The 19,461-nt window shown below is 41.4% G+C and overlaps 1 pseudogene across 1 annotated transcript; it reads right to left on the bottom strand.

Moving 5' to 3' along the window:
• Nucleotides 1–802: 802 nt before the first annotated feature.
• LOC308245120 (putative E3 ubiquitin-protein ligase UBR7) lies at nucleotides 803–2,247 on the bottom strand (annotated as a pseudogene). Its single transcript has one exon. The product of its transcript is annotated as a putative E3 ubiquitin-protein ligase UBR7 (transcript).
• Nucleotides 2,248–19,461: the final 17,214 nt, after the last annotated feature.

Below are 19,461 nucleotides of genomic sequence, written 5' to 3'. Positions count from 1 at the left end.
CTTGGCAGCAACAGAGGGACTACTGTATGGCATGTTTTCTCTAGGAAGCCCTGTGAGCACCATAGTTCTGAAATTCTAACATGCTAGTGCCAGCAGAATTGTGAATGACATTTTCACTTTAAATTTATTAGTAAAATTCCTATCAAAGTTTGGCTTCCTCAATCCTGCCATCAGCCAATCTCCCTGCCTATAACAGGCCACAAAACCATCAATCCTGGCCACTCCAGAGGTTGGGCCCAGAGGAAACAAGTTGTGAGATCCCTTGTAAACTGTGACCAAGCTTCAGAAAGGAGGGATGTGGGAGAAGGAGCGACCAGTCTTGAGGAAGCTTTGACCCAAGGCACTACGATCAGAGGGGTGAGGGGACCTAGAGAGGTTCTAGCTGCAGGAAGATGTCCCCAAAGCAGGTCCTGGAAGACAACAGCTCTGTGGCAGAGTAGACACATTCAGGAGTTAAAGACCAAAAAATTAGAAAAGAAACTAGTTTACTTTCTCAAAACCAAATCAAATTTCTTAAAACTTATAAGCAAATAACCCTGGATAGACTGGGGGTGGGGGGTGTTAGGAGCTGAAGTCTGTGGAATGAGTTGCTTTTAGCTGAGTCAGAAAGAATGCTGGTTGTGAAATCAGCATAAACACTGTGGCTACTGCAGTTAAGGAGAGTAAAGGAAGCTCAAGGTCAGAGGAGGAGGCCTCTCCACAGAGAGGATGAAAGAGGAGCAAATATGAAATATGCCTCTTCTATTCCTATATCAGTAAGTGGCATTTCCACCGCCTGGCTGAGAAGGTGCCATACTCCACTCTAGCTGCAATAATACTGCATCCCATCCACTCTTCTTCTCTTTTTTGACTGAAATTCTTCAAAGAACTGCTGGATGTCCTCTCTCTTTACAACTGTACCTTCATCAGCAAATCTCTTCAGATAGTCTTTAAGTTCAGTCTTCAAGTCATTATATTCACAAATGAGTTCCACTTGCTGGACTCTGTTCATGCTGTTAAGGGTGTCCATTAAAGGATCTGTCCTGTCAGCCACCTGGTCAACCTTGCCCTTGTTTTCATAAGCCAGAACTGTGTCCTTTTTATCTGTCAGGAACAGGACATCTAGGTTGCCATACATTTTCATACAGTCTTTGCAGGTACATAACTTGCTACTCTAGTTTAGGGGCCAAAAGGTGGCAGTGTCTTTTGCTATAAAATGCTTAGCTTTAAGCTCCTGAAGTTTGCAGCCAGACTGTGATTCTGTGTTGAGATGTTGATTCATAAACACTGTCTGGAAATTAGATTCAGAACTAGAGCTGGCACATAGTTTATTAGTCTGCTCTGCTTTAACTGCCTGACAGCATCCTTTGCATGTTCTGGAACATCCTCTTTGAGGGGACTATCATGACAATCTCCATTTTCAGGTTTGGTAACTTCCTCATCACCTATTCCATCAACATTCAGTGCCAACCCATCATCCTCAACAGATACTTTGATTACTGCCAATTGTGCAGCATCAGCCCACAAGAAAGAGCAGTGCTTCATACAGGCCTGGCATACCATCTCTTGGAAATCCCCACTCTCAGGGGGAATGGCACCAAGATGCCTTCCATGGAACCAGTCTTCACAGACTATGCACTGGATCATCTCATCTGAAATCTCATCTTCAGGATCAGGATAAGATCTCTTACAAATGCAATACAATCCAAAAAAGCTGTCATTATACTTATTGCCAGAATTTATCTTTGCTTTGTCAGGAAATAATTTGCATTCCAAAATTTTAAACTTGCTGTTTCCACAATCACAATGAAATTTTCTTTTTGTATATAGCTCAAATAGTTTCTGACTTCCATAACATTCATAACTGCAAGCTAGGCAAATTCCTACTGGTTCTTCTTCCTTGGGGGTGCAAGTACCACAGGCATATAGAACTTGTCTCTTTTCTGAGCCCTGAAAGTAGAAGCACTTCTTGGAGTCACTGCCACTCAGAACAGCGCACGCCTCATTCTCCAACTCCTCGTCCTCCTCCAGTACATCGACCAGCAACACCACGGGCTCCAGCTCTGACTGCCATCTGGTTGGATCCTGAGCTCCGACCATCCTCAACTGTCCTGACCACAGCTCTGTGCTGGTGGAGGTGGGACTTTTTTATATTTTTTATTAGTATTAATTTTTTTTGCACTTTTCTCTTCCTCTCTTCTCTTTTTTCCTCCAGTTTTTCTTCTCCTTTCTCCTTTTTAGTTTTTTTTTCTTTCCTTTCTTTTTTTCTCATTTTTAAAATTGATCTTTATCTGTTTTATTGATGAGTTACATATTACTCTAGTCTTTTTTGGTTTATTCATATATCTAATTTCCTCTTCCCTGCTCCTATTCCATTTCCCCTTCTCTTTTATATTTAATCACTACTCAATCTTTTTATTCTCTCTCTCTTCTCTTGCTCATTTCTTCTCCTACTTTTTTTTTTAACTCGTTTCACTTCCTAAATTTAGGCCTATAGCTCTCCATTCTTCTTTTCAAAATTTTTTTCTTCTTATCTTCTCATTTCTTATCTTCCTCATCTATTCTAAACCATGGTCCTTCCCCTATTCCTCCAATTCTTTAACCTAATTTTCTTTATTTAAGCTCTGCATCTGCAGATTCAGCCCCCCACCTTTTCAAGGTGTGTTTTTGTTTGTTTGTTTGTTTGTTTTTTGTACCCTTTGGTTTATTTGATTGTTTTGTTGTGTTTTCTCCCCATATTCTTTCTTTTTTTTTTTCCTCTGGCATTCTTGCTGTGTTTTCTCTTTCCTAATTCTCTTTTCTCTGGTGGTCACTTTTTTGAGATTATAGGTGTATTGTATACATTTGTATTCTCTTCCTTCTGTGTCATGTCTTGTCATGTTTTATTTTGTGCTATTCAGCCAGCACCTCCACAACAGCTGGCATGATGTGGTAGGGAGTGAGCCACATATTCAGACACTCTGAGAGGAGACTCGATCCATGAATGGGAAAATAACATTCAAGACCCAACAACATCAGGAGAACCCAAATATTTCAAGTAGGAAGCATACATAGAACACCCAGCCCAGGAGACCTGAGAGACTGCACCACTGGGTCCCACAAAACATCTACTACATAAGACCAATCCAAAAAATCTGGGTGACATAGCAGTTTGATCTAATCCATAGAAAAAAATTCAAAGGAAGAGCAAAAATGGGGAGACAAAGAAACAGCCCCCAAATGAAAGGTGGAATCACCAGAAAAAGAATTAAATGAAATGGAGACAAGTAATTTGTCAGGGAGAGAATTCAGAGTAATGGTTATAAGGATGCTCTAATGTCTGGGTAGGAAATACATGCAACTCAATGAGAATTATAAGGAGCTGAATGGAAAGTACACCAATATGAGTAAGAATTTAGAGGAAATGAAGAACAACATAGATGAAATAAAGAACACAACGGAAGGTTTCAACAGTAGACTAGAAGAAGCTGAGGAGGGAGAGAAACCAAGATGGCGGCATAGGTAAACACCTAAACTGCTGCCTCGCACAACAATTTCAAAACTACAACTAAAAGACAAAACGGACACCATCCAGAACCATAGGAAAGCTGGCTGAGTTAAAATTCTACAACTAGAAGGAAAGAAAAAAGCACATTGAGACTCAGAGGAGCTGCAAAAGGCTGAGGTACGGAGATGTGCGCGAGCGGAGAGGACTGGCGGCTGAGTGTGTGGCTGGCTTTCTCAAGCAGGAGGAAGACAGAAGCTCCTGACTGCACTGAACTCCAGTTCTGAGCAAGATTCTGGGAACCCAGATTCATTCGGGGGGAATCTGGACTGTCAGGAAAAGAGAAAGAACACTGAGACTCAGGGGAGCTGCGGAAGGCAGAGGTCCGGGGGTGTGCCCACACAGAGAGGACTAACTGCTGAGTGCACAGCTGGCTTTCTCAAGCGGAAGGGAGACGGAAGCTCCCAACTGCACTGAACTCCAGTTCCGGACGAGACTCTGGGAACCCAGACTCATTCAGGGAGAAACTGGACTGTCTGGTAACGGGCAGAACTCGAGGGCGGCTTTCTCTCAGAGGTGCTTGCAGCGATTACCGAGGGACACTGAGACCCAGGGGCCTCTTAGGGCAGGGCTGACAGGAAGCCAAGGCTGTCTGCTCCACCCTGAGACTCCGCCCCATCCAAGCTGAGCACAGAGGCTTTTGCAATTTTGAAAATCTTGTCTAATAAGGGTGTCTCCAGCACAGAAGTTCTCCCAGCGTAGACAAAGCTGATCCTCACAGCCAATTGGCCTGGAGGTCAATTCCTCCCAGTAATACCAACAACAATCAAGACTTAACTACAACAAGACTGTGCACACAGCTCACAAAGGGGTGCACCAAGAGTGTCCACCTCAGGTAACAGGGGAGGCTGAACCACTGGGCCCTTAGGACACCTACCACACAAAGCTACTCTACCAACTCAGGGAATCAGTGAAAATGCAGAGACAAAGAAACAGATCACAAATGAAAGAAATGGAGGAAAGCAAATGACTGGATATAGAGTTCAAAACCACAGTTATAAGGTTTTTCAAGAATTTGCTAGAAAAGGCTGATAAATTTAGCGAGACCCTTGAGGATATGAAAAAGGACCAACTAGAAATTAAACATACACTGACTGAAATAAAAAATATTATACAGAGATCTAACAGCAGACTAGAGGACCGCAAGAATCAAATCAAAGATTTGAAATACAAAGAAGCAAAAACAGTCAACTGGAAAAGCAAAAAGAAAAAAGAATCCAAAAATTTGAAGATAGTGCAAGGAGCCTCTGATACGAACCTCAAGCGTACCAACATCTGAATTATGCAGGTGCCAGAAGAAGAGAGCAAGATACTGAAAACCTATTTGAAGAAATAATGACAGAAAACATCCCCCACCTGGTGAAAGAAATAGACTTACAAGTCCAAGAAGTGCAAGAACCCCAAACAAAAGGAATCCAAAGAGGACCACACCAAGACACATCATAATTAAAATGCCAAGGGCAAAAGACAAAGAGAGAATCTTGAAAGCAGCAAGAGAAAAACGGTTAGTTACCTACAAGGGAGCACCCATACGATTGTCAGCTGATTTCTCAACAGAAACTATGCAGGCCAGATGGGAGTGGCAAGAAATATTCAAAGTGATGAATAGCAAGAACCTACAACCAAGATTACTCTACCCAGCAAAGCTATCATTCAGAATTGAAGGTCAGATAAAGAGCTTCACAGATAAGAAAAAGCAAAAGGAGTTCATTACCACCAAACCAGTATTATATGAAATGCTGAAAGGTATTCTTTAAGAAGAGGAAGAAGAAGAAAAAGGTAAAGTTAAAAATTATGAACAACAAATACATATCTATCAACAAGTGAATCTAAAAATCAATTGAATAAAAAAAATCTGATGAACAGAATAAACTGGTGAATATAATAGAATCAGGGGCATAGAAAGGGAGTGGACTGACAATTCTCAGGGGGAAATGGGTGTAGGGGGTGCAGGAAGAGACTGGACAAAAATTGTACACCTATGGATGAGGTCATTGTGGGGGAGGTAAGGGCAGAAAGTGGGGTGGGAACCAGGCAGAGGGGAGCTATGGGGGGAAAAAAGAGGAACAATTGTAATAATCTAAACAATAAAGATTTATTAAATTTTTTAAAAAAAGAAGCTGAGGAATGAATCAGCAAGTTAGAAAACAAGGTAGAAAAAAACACCCAAGCAGAGCAGCAACTGGAAAAGAAATTTAAAATCAGGAGGAAAGTCTAAGGGAGCTTAAGGACAACATGAAATGAAACAACATCTGCATAATAGGGGTGCCAGAAAGAGAGGAATGAATAAAAAACCTGTTTGAAGAAATAATGACAGAAAACTTCCCTCACTTTAAGAAGAAAAAAGTCACGCAAGTCCAAAAAGCACAGAGAGTCCCAAACAAAATAAACAAAAAAAGACTAACACAAAGACATATCATAATTAAATTGTCAAATATAAAAGACAAAGAAATAATCTTAAATGCTGCCAGAGAGAGACAGAAAGTTACCTACAAGGTATCTCCCATTAGATAATCAACTGATTTCTCCAAAGAAATACATCAGGCCAGAAGGGAATGGAATGAAGTATACAAAGTGATGAAAAGTAAGGGACTGAATCCTAGAATACTCTATTCAGTAAGGCTATCATTCAGAATTGAAGATGAAATTAGGATCTTTGTAGATAAAAAAAGGCTAAGGGAGTTTAGCACAACCAAATCAGCTATGCAAGAAATGCTAAAGGGACTGTTGTAAAAAGAAGTAGAAAGGGAAGAAGGAATACAGGCATAAAGAATAAAAATAGCGACAAACAAGTACCTATCCTATATAATAAAAAGGTAATATGCAAATTAACCCTAACGGCAGAATGACTGGGAATGACCAGTCTCTATGACATGCACTAACCACCAGGGGGCAGACGCTCAATGCAGGAGCTTCCCCCTGGTGGTCAGTGCACTTCCACAGGGGGAGCGCCACTCAGCCAGAAGCTGGCTCATGGCTGGCCAAAGCAATGGCAGTGGTGGGAGCCTCTCCAGCCTCCACAGCAGCACTAAGGATGTCCAACTAATGGCCATTAGTCGGAAATCTCCCGAGGGCTCCCAGACTGTCAATGGAATGTCTGACTGCCAGCTTAGGCCCGATCCCCTGGGGAGTAAGCATGAATTTTCATGCACCGGCCCTCTAGTCAATAATAATCATAAATGTAAATGGATTAAATGATACAATCAAAAAACATAGAGTAGCTGAACGGATAAGAAAACATGGCCCATATATCTGCTGTTTACAAGAGACCCACCATAGAACAAAGGATTCTCACAGACTGAAAGTGAAGGGATGGAAAAAACTTTTTCAGGCAAAAAATGGAAATAAAAAACAAAAGAAAGAAAGAAAAGCTGGTATAGAAATACTTATATCTGACAAAATAGGCCTTAAAGTGAAGGCCATAACAAGAGATAAGGAAGGCCGCTTCATAATACTAAAGGGATTGATACAACAAGAGGCTATAACTCTGGTAAACATATATGCACCCAATATAAGAGCATCTAAATATATTTTAAAAATTTGGAGGATATCAAGGGAGAGATTGACAGCAATACAATCATAGTAGGTGACTTTAATACCCCACTGACATCACTGGATAAATCTTCTAGAAAAAAAAAAAATCAACAAGAAAATAGCAATCCTAAATGACACTCTAGAATAGACTGAACTAATTGACATATTCAGAACATTCTACCTCAAAGCTATGGAATATACATTCTTCTCATATGGGACATTTTCAAAAATAGACCACATTCAAGAAGATTAAAATCACATTAAACATTTTCTCAGACCACAATAGCATGAAATTAGAAATCAGCTACAATAAAAATCTCAAAAACCATCAAATACATGGAGGCTAAATAGCATGCTATTAAACAATGAATGGATTACCAAAGAGATCAAAGAAGAAATAAAAAACATCCTGGAGACAAATGAAAATGAACACACAACAATCAAAATCTAAGGCACACCATGAAAGCAGTCCTGAGAGAGAAGTTCATAACTCTACCGACATACCTAAAAAAGAAAAAGAAAAGAAAAACTGGTAATAAGTTATCTAACACAACAATTTAAAGAATTAGAAAAAAAAAAAAAGAAAAGAAAAGCCCAGAGTAAGTAGAAGGAAGGAAAAAATAAAGTATAGAGCAGAAATAAATGACATAGAAACTAAAAAAATAAATAAATAAATAAATAATAAAACCAAATAAATAAATAAATAATAAAACCAAAAGCTGGTTCTTTGAAAGGATAAACAATTTTGATGAACCATTAGCAAAATTCATCAAAAAACAAAGAGAGAGAACCCAAATAAGTAAAATCAGAAACAAAAGCAGAGAAGTAACCACTGACACCACAGAAATACAAAGGATTGTAAGGCAATACTATGAACAACTACATGCCTACAAGCTGGACAATATGGATGAAATGGACAACTTCCTAGAAAAATACAATCTCCCAAAAGTGAATTACAAAGAATCAGAAAACATGAATAGGCTAATAACAACTGATGAAATAGAAGCAGTAATAAAAAAAAAACTCCCACTGCCCTAACTGGTTTGGCTTAGTGGATAGAGCATTGGCCTGCAGACTGAAGGGTCCCAGGTTCGATTCCAGTCAAGGGCATGTACCTTGGTTGCAGGCACATCCCCAGTAGTGGGGGTGTGCAAGAGGCAGCTAATTGATGTTTCTCTCTCATCAATGTTTCTAACTCTCTAGCTCTCTCCCTTCCTCTCTGTAAAAAATCAATAAAATATATTTTAAAAAATAAAAAAACTCCCACCAAACAAATGCCCAGGTCAGGACAGCTTCACAGGGAAGTTTTACCAAACATTCAAAGAAGAACTAACACTTATACTCCTCAAACTATTCCAAAAAATCCAACAGAAAGGAACATTTCCAAGCTCTTTTTACGAGGCCAGCATTACCCTAATTCCAAAACCAGATAAAGACACTACAAAAAAAGAGAATTACAAGCCAATATCCCTGATGGACATAGATGCTAACATCTTCAACAAAATATTAGCAAAATGGATCCAGCAATATATTAAAAAGAGCATACACCATGACCAAATGGGATTTATTCCAGGGATGCAATGCTGCTACAATATTCACAAATCAATAAACATGATATATCACATAAACAAATTGAAAGACAAAAACCAAATGATCATATTAAAAGATGCAGAGAAAGCATTCAACAAAATCTAACACCCATTTTTGATAAAAACTCTCACCAAAGTGGGAATAGAGGGAGCATATCTCAACAGTGATAAAGGCCTTATATGACAAACCTACAGCGAACATCATAATCAACGGGCAAAAACTAAAACCATTTCCCATAAGAACCAGAACAAGACTGGGATGTCCGCTTTCACCACTCTTATTCAACACAGTGCTGGAAGTCCTAGCCACAGCAATCAGATAAAAAGAAGAAATAAAAGGAATCCAAATTGGAAAGAAGTAAGTAAAACTCTCATTATTCACAGATGACATGTTATTGTACATAGAGAACTCTAAAGACTCCACCAAAAAATTCTACTAGATTTAATAAATGAATTTGGCAATGTAGCAGGGTACAAAATCAACACCCAAAAATCGATGGTTTTGTTATACACCAATAATGAATTCTCAGAAAGAGAAACTAAATAAGCAATCCCATTTGCCATCCCAAAATTGCTATCATAAACAAAAAAATTTTTTAAATATTTAGGAATAAACTTAACCAAGGAGGTAAAAGACCTGTATTCGGAAAACAACAGGATGTTGAAAAAAGAGATAAAAGAAGATATAAACAAGTGGAATATACCGTGTTCATGGATTAGTAGAATCAACATCATTAAAATGTCCATCCTACCCAAGGCAATCTACAGATTCAATGCAATTTATATTAAAACACCAACAGCATATTTCACAGATCTAGAACAAATACTCCAAAAATTGATATGGAATTAAAAAATTCCAAATAGCTGCAGCAATCTTGAGAAAGAAAAACGAAGTTGGAGGATTCAAAAAAGCCAGATTTCAAGTTATACTACAAAGCCACACTAATCAAAACAGCCTGGTACTGGCACAAGAACAGGCATATAGGCCAATGGAACAGAACAGAGACCCCAGAAATCGACCCAAGCCATTAGACTCAATTAATATTTGTCAAAAGAGGCAAGAGCATACAATGGAGTCAAGACAGTCTCTTCAATAAATGGTCTTGGGATAACTGGACAGATACATGCAAAAAAAAATGAAACTAGACCACCAACTTACACCATATGGAAGAAATAACTCAAAAGGGATAAAAAATGTAAGTCATGAAACCATAAAAATCCTAGAAGAAACCATAGGCAGCAAAATCTCAGACATCTCTTGTAGCAATATTCTTATGGATACTTCTCTAGGGCAAAGGAAACTAAGAAGAAAATAAACAAATGGGACTACATCAAAATAAAAATCTGCACAGCAAAAGAAACCATCAACAAAATGAAAAGGAAGCCCATTGTAAGGGAGAACATATTTGGCAATGATACATCTTATAAAGAGTTAATATCCAAAATATATAAGAAACTCATACAGCCTAACAGAAGGAAGACAAACAATCCAATTAAAAAATGGGCAAAGGACCTAAATAGACACTTCTCCAAAGTGGACATATAAATGGCCAAGAGACATATGAAAAAAATGCTCAAAGTCACTAATCATTAGAGAGATGCAAATTAAAATGACAATGAGGTATTACCTCACACCTGTCAAAATTGCTATCATAAACAAATCAACAAATGACAAGTGCTGATGAGGATGTGGAGAAAAGAGAACCCTAGTTCTGGTGGGAATGTAGACTGGTGCACCATTATGAAAAACAGTATGGAGATTCCTCAAAAGAATAAATATGGAATTGCCATTTGACCCCATGATCCCACTTCTGGAAATATATCCTAAGAAACTCAAAATACCAATCAGAAAGAATGTATGAACTCCTATGTTCATACCAGCACAATTTACAATAGTTAAGACTAAGAAACAGCCTAAGTGCCATCAGCAGATGAGTGGATAAAAAAAAAACTATGGTACATTTACACAATGGAATACGATGCAGCAATAAAAAAGAAAGAACTCTTACCACTTGCAACAGTATGGATGGACCTGGAGAGTATTATACTGAGGGAAATAACACAGACAGAGAAAGATAAGTATCACATGATCTTACTTGTATGTGGAATCTAATGAACTAAATAAACTGATGACCAAAAATAGTCCCAGAGACACAGAAGCATGAACAGACTGTTGAACCTCAGAGGGAAGGCAGGGGAGATTGGGTGGGAAGAGTCAACCAATGACCTTGTATGCATATATGCATAACCCATGGAAACAGACAATGGGATGGTGAGGCCCTGAGGTGGACGGGGGGGCGGGGCACGGGGGGGGAAGGAGTGGGCTGGAAGAAGTTAATGGGGGAAAAAGGAGGACCTATGTAATATTTTCAACAATAAAGATTTTTTTGTAATGTTACCCCTTATGGTTACAATTTAATATTTTTTACCACTTTTACAAAATAATCTGACCCCCAAAATTTAAAAATCTAAAGTAGAATATTTTGCTCTGACCCATTTGGCTCAGTGGATAGTGTTAGCCTGGGGACTCAAGGGTTCTGGGTTCAATTCCAGTCAAGGGCACATGCCCAGGTTGCAGGCTCAATCCCCACTAGGGAGTTGTAAGAGGCAGCCGATCAATGGTTCTCTCTCATCATTGATGTTTCTATCTCTCTCTTCCTCTCCCTTCCTCTCTGAAATCAATAAAAAATGAAAAACTTGGGGAGGAAACCAAGATGGCGGCATAGGTAAGCACCTAAACTGCTGCCTCGCACAACAATCTCAAAATTACAACTAAAAGACAGAACGGACACCATCCAGAACCACAGGAAAGCTGGCTGAGTGAAAATTCTACAACTAGAAGGAAAGAGAAAAGCTCACAGAGAATTGGAGGTACGGAAAAGGGTCTTTGTGCGCGCAGAGAGGAAGGGCGGCTGAGAGCCTGGCTGACTTTCTCTGGCGGAAGGGGGAAGGAAGCCCCCGACCGCACTGAACCCCAGTTCTGACTGCACTGAACCCCAGTTCCGGGCAAGCCCCTGGGGACCCACGCTCTTACGGGGCGAGTCTGGACTCTCGGGCAGAGACTCAAAAGCTGGGGAAGGCAGAAGTCTGAAGGTGCGCGCGTGCCAGTGCTCACAAAGGCTGCGGAGGTTGCCACAGGCTTTCCCTAGTGGAAGGGAGTCAGAGGCTCCTGACTGCACTGAGCCCCAGTTCTGACTGCAGTGAACCCCAGTTCCAGGCGAGCCCCTGGGGACCCACGCTCTTGTGGGAGGAGTCTGGACTCTCGGGCGGAGACTCAGGAGCTGGGGAAGGCAGAGGTCTGAAGGCGCGCATGTGCGCGCAAGGGCAAGGCTGACGGGAAGCCAAGACTGAGACTCCACCTCATCCAAGCTGAGCACAGAGGCTATTGCAATTTGGCAAGTCTAATCCTATAAGGCTGTCTCCAGCACCGAACTTCTCCCAGCATAGACACAGCTGATCCTTACAGCCAACTGGCCTGGAGGTCAATTCTTACCAGTGATACCAACAACAATCAAGACTTAATTACAACAAGGCTGTACACACAGTCCACAAAGGGGTGCACCAAGAGTGTCCACCTCAGGTTAACTGGGGAGGCAGACCCACTGGGCCATATTGGAAACTTAGCACACAAATATACCGTACCAACTCAGGGAAGCAGTGAACATGTGGCGTCAAAGAATCAGATCACAAACGAAAGAAATGGAGGAAAACAAATGACTGGATATAGAATTCAAAACCACGGTTATAAGGCTTTTCAAGAATATCCTAGAAAAGGCCGATAAATATAACAAGACCCTTGAAGATATGAAAAAGGACCAACTAGAAATTAAACATACACTGACTGAAATAAAAAATATTATACAGAGACCCAAAAACAGACTAGAGGAACACAAAAATCAAGTCAAAGAATTGAAATACAAAGAAGCAAAAAACACTCAACCGAAAAAGCAAAAAGCAAAAAAAAAAAAAATCCAAAAAGTTGAAGATGGTGTAAGAAGACACTGGGACAACTTCAAGCGTACCAACATCAGAATTATGGGGGTGCCAGAAGAAGAGAGAGAGCAAGATACTGAAAACCTATTTGAAGAAATAATGACCGAAAACTTCCCCCACCTGGTGAAAGAAATAGACTTACAAGTCCAGGAAGCACACAGAACCCCAAACAAAAGGAATCCAAAGAGGACCACACCAAGATACATCATAATTAAAATGCCAAGAGCAAAAGACAAAGAGAGAATATTAAAAGCAGCAAGAGAAAAACAGTTAGTTACCTACAAGGGAGCACCCATACGACTGTCAGCTGATTTCTCAACAGAAACTATGCAGGCCAGACGGGAGTGGCAAGAAATTTTCAATGTGATGAATAGCAAGAACCTACAACCAAGATTACTCTACCCAGCAAAGCTATCATTCAGAATTGAAGGTCAGATAAAAAGCTTCACAGATAAGAAAAAGCTAAAGGAGTTCATCACCACCAAACCAGTATTATATGAAATGCTGAAAGGTATTCTTAAAGAAGAGGAAGAAGAAAGAAGTAAAGAGAAAAATTATGAACAACAAATACATATCTATCAACAAGTGAACCTAAAAATCAAGTGAATTAAAAACCTGAGGAACAGAATAATCTGGTGAATATAATAGAATCAGGGGCATAGAAAGGGAGTGGGCTGATAATTCTCAGGGGGAAAGGGGTATGGGGGGTTCATGAAGAGACTGGACAAAAATCATACACCTATGGATGAGGACAGTTGGGGGGAGGTAAGGGCAGAAGATGGGGTGGGAACTGGGTGGAGGGGAGCTATGGGGGGAAAAGGAGAAACAATTGTAATAATCTGAATAAAGATTTATTAAAATAAAAAATAAATAAATAAATAAATAAATAAATAAATAAATAAATAAAATAAAATAAAATAAATGAAAAACTTAAAAAAATAAATATAAAAATAAAGTAGAGGAGGGAAGATGGTGGCCGGCAGGACGGAGGTGAGGGAGAGGAAGTGAGTGAGTGAGGGGATAAAAGGAGTGTGTGTGGATGTGTGTGGTGAGTGTGTGAGTGAGTGAGGGACAGTTAAATCCCCGTAGGAGCAGCAGGGGCTGGCAGACCAGGCTCTCTTGGACAGGGAGAGACTACCACCACTGCGGGCACTCCCTAGACTGCGGGACTCCAGCATGGAGCCCACGCCATCTTGAAGGGGAGAACAGCCTTTTTTAGGACCTCATCAGCACCACCAACCAGACAGGCCCTGGAACTGCCCCGCGACCCAGCAGCCACCCCAGCCAAAATCCTGCTGCCCCACCCACAGACCCGCGGACCCTGGGACCTCCACCTCCAAAGATGCACCACTTGGCAACAGTAAGTGCATCCTTACCCTCCCCAGCAGCAGAACTCCAGACACCACATTAGCGGGTTTCCAGCGCGCAGGCATCCAGGGCACACCACTCCTTAGGCAGCGCCTGGGAGCCAATGGGAGCCCCCGAGGGTGTGATTCTGCACAGACAAGGGCACGCTGCCCTGCAGTAGAAATTCTGAACTCCCTCTTCCTGAATAACTGCCCACAGACACCCCAGCTGTGCAACTTCAGTGCCAGGGCCCCTCAGAGTGCGTCAGAGCTCTGCGCAGGCAAAGGCACCTCCACTCTTGCGCGTTTCTACTGTGCCCCCTGAGCCCATCTATCCACAGGGTGCTCGTGGGAGCCACTGTGAGCTCTCCCTAGGTGTGATCTTGGACAAACAGGGGCACAGTAGAAATTCTGAATTCACTCATCCTGGAAACCTGCCCACAGACGCCTCAATTATGTGGCTACACTGCCAGGGCCCTTCAGAAGGCTTCAGTGTGCCTCACTGGCAAACATACCGCAGTTGCCCCTGTGAGCCACCACTGGGAGCGAGTTCCTAGCCACCACAGGTGCAGTAGCAAAAGCTGAGTCTGCCCACCCCACAACTACAGAACTCTGGACACCACAGTCATGCCTTTCCAGAGTGCAGGCCCCATAAGCCCCGTCACCCCTGAATGCCACTGTGAGCCCCCGCTGGGCATGCGTGATTTTAATCAAGGGTGCAAGACAGCAAAAATTGGCACACCCCCCTCCATGGCTGCTGACTTCTAGACACCACAGTTGTGCCTCTCCAGCTCACAGGCCTACATCAAGAGAACCCAAATAGCTCAAGTAGGGAGCTACACTAGATTACCACACCAAGGAGACCTGAGAGATTACACCAGTAGCACCATCCCCAAAAGAACCTGGGTAGCAAAGCAATTGGATCTACAACTAAAACATTACAGGAAAACATGGGAAGACAAAAAAGCAATCCCTAAAGGAAAGAAAAAGAAAAATCACCAGAAAGGGAGTTAAATGAAATTGAGGCTAGCAACATACCAGAGAAAGAATTCAGAGTAATGGTTCTAAGGATGCTCAAATGGCTGGGTGACAAATACACACAACTCAATGAGAATTATAAGGAGCTGAATGAGAATGGAACATAAAAAGGAACCAAGAGGAGATGAAGAACAACATAGCTGCAATAAAGAACACAATGGAAGGCTTAAACAGGAGACTAGAAGAGGCTGAGGACTGCATTAGTGAATTAGAAGACAAGGTAGGAAAAAATACACAAACACAGCAGCAACTGGAAAGAAGACTTAAAAAGTAAGAGGACAGCCTAAGGGAGCTCTGGGACAACACAAAACCGAACAACATTCGCTTAATAGGGGTACCAGAAGGAGAGGAAGAGAAGCAAGGAATAGAAAACCTGTTTGAAGAAATGACAGAAAACTTCCCTGATATTGGCAAGAAAAAACGCATGCAAGTCCAAGAAGCACATAGAGTCCCAAACAAGATGAACCCTAAAAGACCAACACCAAGACACATCATAATTAAATTGGCAAACACCAACGACAAAGTAAGAATCTTAAAGGCTGACAGAGAGACAGAAAGTTACCTACAAGGGTTGTCCTATTAGAATATCAACAGATTTCTCAACAGAAACACTCCAGGCCAAAAGGGAATAGTATGAAATTTACAGATATTTTAAGCCCAGAGGATCCAAGATGGTGGCGTAGGTAAACACCTAAACTGCTGCCTCGCACAACAATTTCAAAACTACAACTAAAAGACAAAACGTCTATCACCCAGAACCAAGGGAAAGCTGGCTGAGTGGAAGTTCTACAACTAGAAGGAAAGAGCAAACAGCATTGAGAGGTGCACAAGTGCTGAAAAGCTGAGGTATGGAGGCGCGCGAATCGGGCTGGCGACGGGCAACTGGGAGCACTGCTTTTTTCAACCTGAAGGGAGACAAGCTCCTGATTACTCAGAACTCCAATTTCTGGGGAGATGCGGGGGACCCAAACTCCTACGGGGAGAAGCTGGACTGTCTGCTGTGGGGTCGGAAAGTGAGGGAGGCTTGCTTGAAGGGCTGCGTGCAGGAATAATTGTTTACTGTGCTGTGGCGTGGGACGCGGGGACACGGTCAGAGACACAGAGCCGGCTTACTGGCAGCCATCGCTGTTTGCCACACCCTAGCCTAGTGATGCCCTGAGACCCTGCCCTGCACAATCTACAAACCCACCCAAGCTCCAAGCAGCGGCTTTAGCATATGAATGACCTGCCCTATCGCAGCTTAACCTAGCAAACTTGCAGCCCGGGTCAGAGAGCTCCAAAACCTCCAAACCCCAAGCAAAGAGGAGAACACTGTAGTTCTCGCTGTAGCGCCTGCTGGGTGGCCTCAGACAGTAGCTGACCTGCACCCCATTAGAGATCCAGAAGCCAGTGTACCTAGCGGTCAGTGTGAGACACCAGATTTCAACTCCTCACATCCATAAGTGACACATTCAAGAGGCAGATTCAGTGAGCACCAAAGCCCCACTGAAACAAGTCCTGCACCATAAGCATGTCTCCAGAGCAGCAGTTCTTCCATTATAGACACAGTGGGTCCTCACAGCCAATTGGCCTGGAGGTCAATTCCTCCCAGTGTACCAACAGCAATCAAGGCTTAACTATACCAAGACTTTGCACTCAGCCCACAAAGGGGTATACCAAGAGCATCCACCTCAGGTGATTGGGGAGGCTGAGCTACTGGCCCCTATAGGTCACCTACCACACAAAGCCACTCCATCAACACAGGGAAGCAGCAAAATGTGGAGACAAAGAAACATGTCACAAATGAAAGAAATGGAGGAAAGCAAACTACTGGATGACGTAGAGTTCAGAACCACATTTATAAGGTTACTCAAGAATCTTCTAAAAACCGCTGAGGAACTTAGTGAGACCTTGAAGGATCTTAATGAGAATGCCAAAAAAAATGGAAAAGGAGCAGTCAGAAATTAAGCATACACTGTCTGAAATAAAGAATATACAGAAACTCAACTGTAGATCAACGTACCCCAAGAATCAAACCAAAGATCTGAAATCTGAGGAAACAAAAAACACCCAACCAGAAAAACAAAACAAAAAAAGAATCCAAAAATATGAAGATAGTGTAAGGAGTCTCTGGGACAACTTTAAGAGTACCAACATCCGAATTTTTGGGGTGCCAGAAGAAGAGAGAGAGCAAAATATTGAAAACCTATTAGAAGAAATAATGACAGAAAACTTTCCCTACCTGGTGAAAGAAATAGACTTACAAGTTCAGGAAGCACACAGAACCCCATACAAGAGGAATCCAAAGAGGACCACACCAAGACACATCATAATTAAAATGCCAAGGGCAAAAGACAAAGAGAGAATCTTGAAAGCAGCAAGAGAAAAACGGTTAGTTACCTACAAGGGAGCACCCATACGACTGTCAGCTGATTTCTCGGCAGAAACTATGCAGGCCAGAAGGGAGTGGCAAGAAATATTCAAAGGGATGAACAGCAAGAACCTACAACCAAGATTACTCTACCCAGCAAAACTATCATTCAGAGTTGAAGGTCAGATAAAGAGCTTCACAGACAAGAAAAAGCTAAAGGAGTTCATCACCACCAAACCAGGATTACAAGAAATGCTGAAGGGTATTCTTTAAGAAGAGGAAGAAGAAGAAAAAGGTAAAGATAAAAATTATGAACAACAAAATGACATCAAATACATACCTACCAACAAGTGAATCTAAAAATCAAGTGAATAAAAAATCTGAAGAACAGAATGGACTGGTGAATATAATAGAATCAGGGACATAGAAAGGGAGTGGACTGACAATTCTCAGGGGGAAGGGGGTGTGAGGGGTGCGGGAAGAGATTGGACAAAAATCTTACACCTATGGATGAAGACAGTGGTGGGGGGTAAGGGCATGGGGTGGGGTGGGGAATCAGGTGGAGGGGAGCTATGGGGGGAAAAAAAGAGGAACACCTGTAATAATCTGAACAATAAAGATTTATTTTTAAAAAATGAAATTTACAAAGTGATGTAAAGCAAGGGACTGAACCCAAGAATACTATACCCAGCAAGGTTATCATTCAAAATTGAAGGTGTTATCAGGAGCTTCACAGACAAAAAAGGGCTAAGAGAGTTTATCACTACCAAGCCAGCAATGCAAGAAATGCTAAAGGGCCAAAACTGGTTTGGCTCAGTGGATAGAGCGTCAGCCTGCGGACTGAAGGGTCCCAGGTTCGATTCCGGTCAAGGGCATGTAGCCTGGTTGCGGGCACATCCCCAGTGGGAGGTGTGCAGGAGGCAGCTGATCGATGTTTCTCTCTCATCGATGTTTCTGACTATCTATCACTCTTCCTTCCTCTCTGTAAAAAAATCAATAAAATATATATTTTTAAAAAAATGCTAAAGGGACTGCTATAAAAAGAAGAAACAGAAAGGCAAGAAGAAACACAAACATTAAGGAAAAATATGACAACAAACATGTACTTATCAATAACATTAAATGTAAATGGATTAAATGAACCAATTAAAAGACATAGGGTAGCTGAATGGATAAGAAAGCATAACCCATATATTTGCTGTCTGCAAGATACCCACCTCAGAACAAAGGATTCACACAGAGTGAGAGTGAAGGGATGGAAAAACATTTTTTAAGGCAAATGGAAACGAGAAAAAAGCTGGGGTTGCGATACTTATATCTGCTAAAATAGACCTCAAAGTAAAGGCCAAAACAAGAGATAAGGAAGGCCACTACATAATACTAAAGGGAGCAATTCAACAAGAAGATATAACTCTGGTAAACATATATGCACCCAATACAGGAGCACCCAAATATATAAAACAACTTCTGGAAGACATCAAGGGAGAGATTGATAGCAATACAGTCATAGTAGGGGACTTTAATACCCCACTGACACCACTGGATAAATCAACTAAACAAAAAAATCAGCAAAGAAACAGCAATCCTAAATGACACACTAGATCAGATGGACTTAATTGACATCTTTAGAACATTTCACCCCAAAGCTACAGAATATACATTCTTCTCCAGTGCACACAGAACATTTTCAAGGATAGACCACATATTAGGACACAGGCAAAGTCTCTTTAAATTAAGAAGACAGAAATCATATCAAGCATCTTCTCAGATCACAATGGCATAAAACTGGAAATCAACTACAAAACAATCCAAAAAAATTAAACACCTGGAGACTAAAGAGCATGCTATTAAACAATGACTGGGTTACAAGAGAGATCAAAGGAGAAATAAAAAACATCATGGCAAAAAATGACAATGAAAACACAACAATCCAAAATCTCTGGGACACAGTGAAAGCAGTCTTGAGACGGAAGTTCATAGCTCTAAACCTTACTGCAAAAAACAAGATACAATGGTAATAAATTATCTAACCCTACAACTCAAAGAGTTAGAAAGAGAGCAACAAGAAAAGCCCAGTGTAAGCAGAAG

This window comes from Plecotus auritus (assembly GCF_963455305.1).
Source record: "Plecotus auritus genome assembly, chromosome: 3".
NCBI classification, from domain to species: Eukaryota; Metazoa; Chordata; class Mammalia; order Chiroptera; family Vespertilionidae; genus Plecotus; species Plecotus auritus.
The sequence above is the reverse complement of the archived record's forward strand: the minus strand, read 5'-3'. Positions and strand labels throughout refer to the sequence as shown.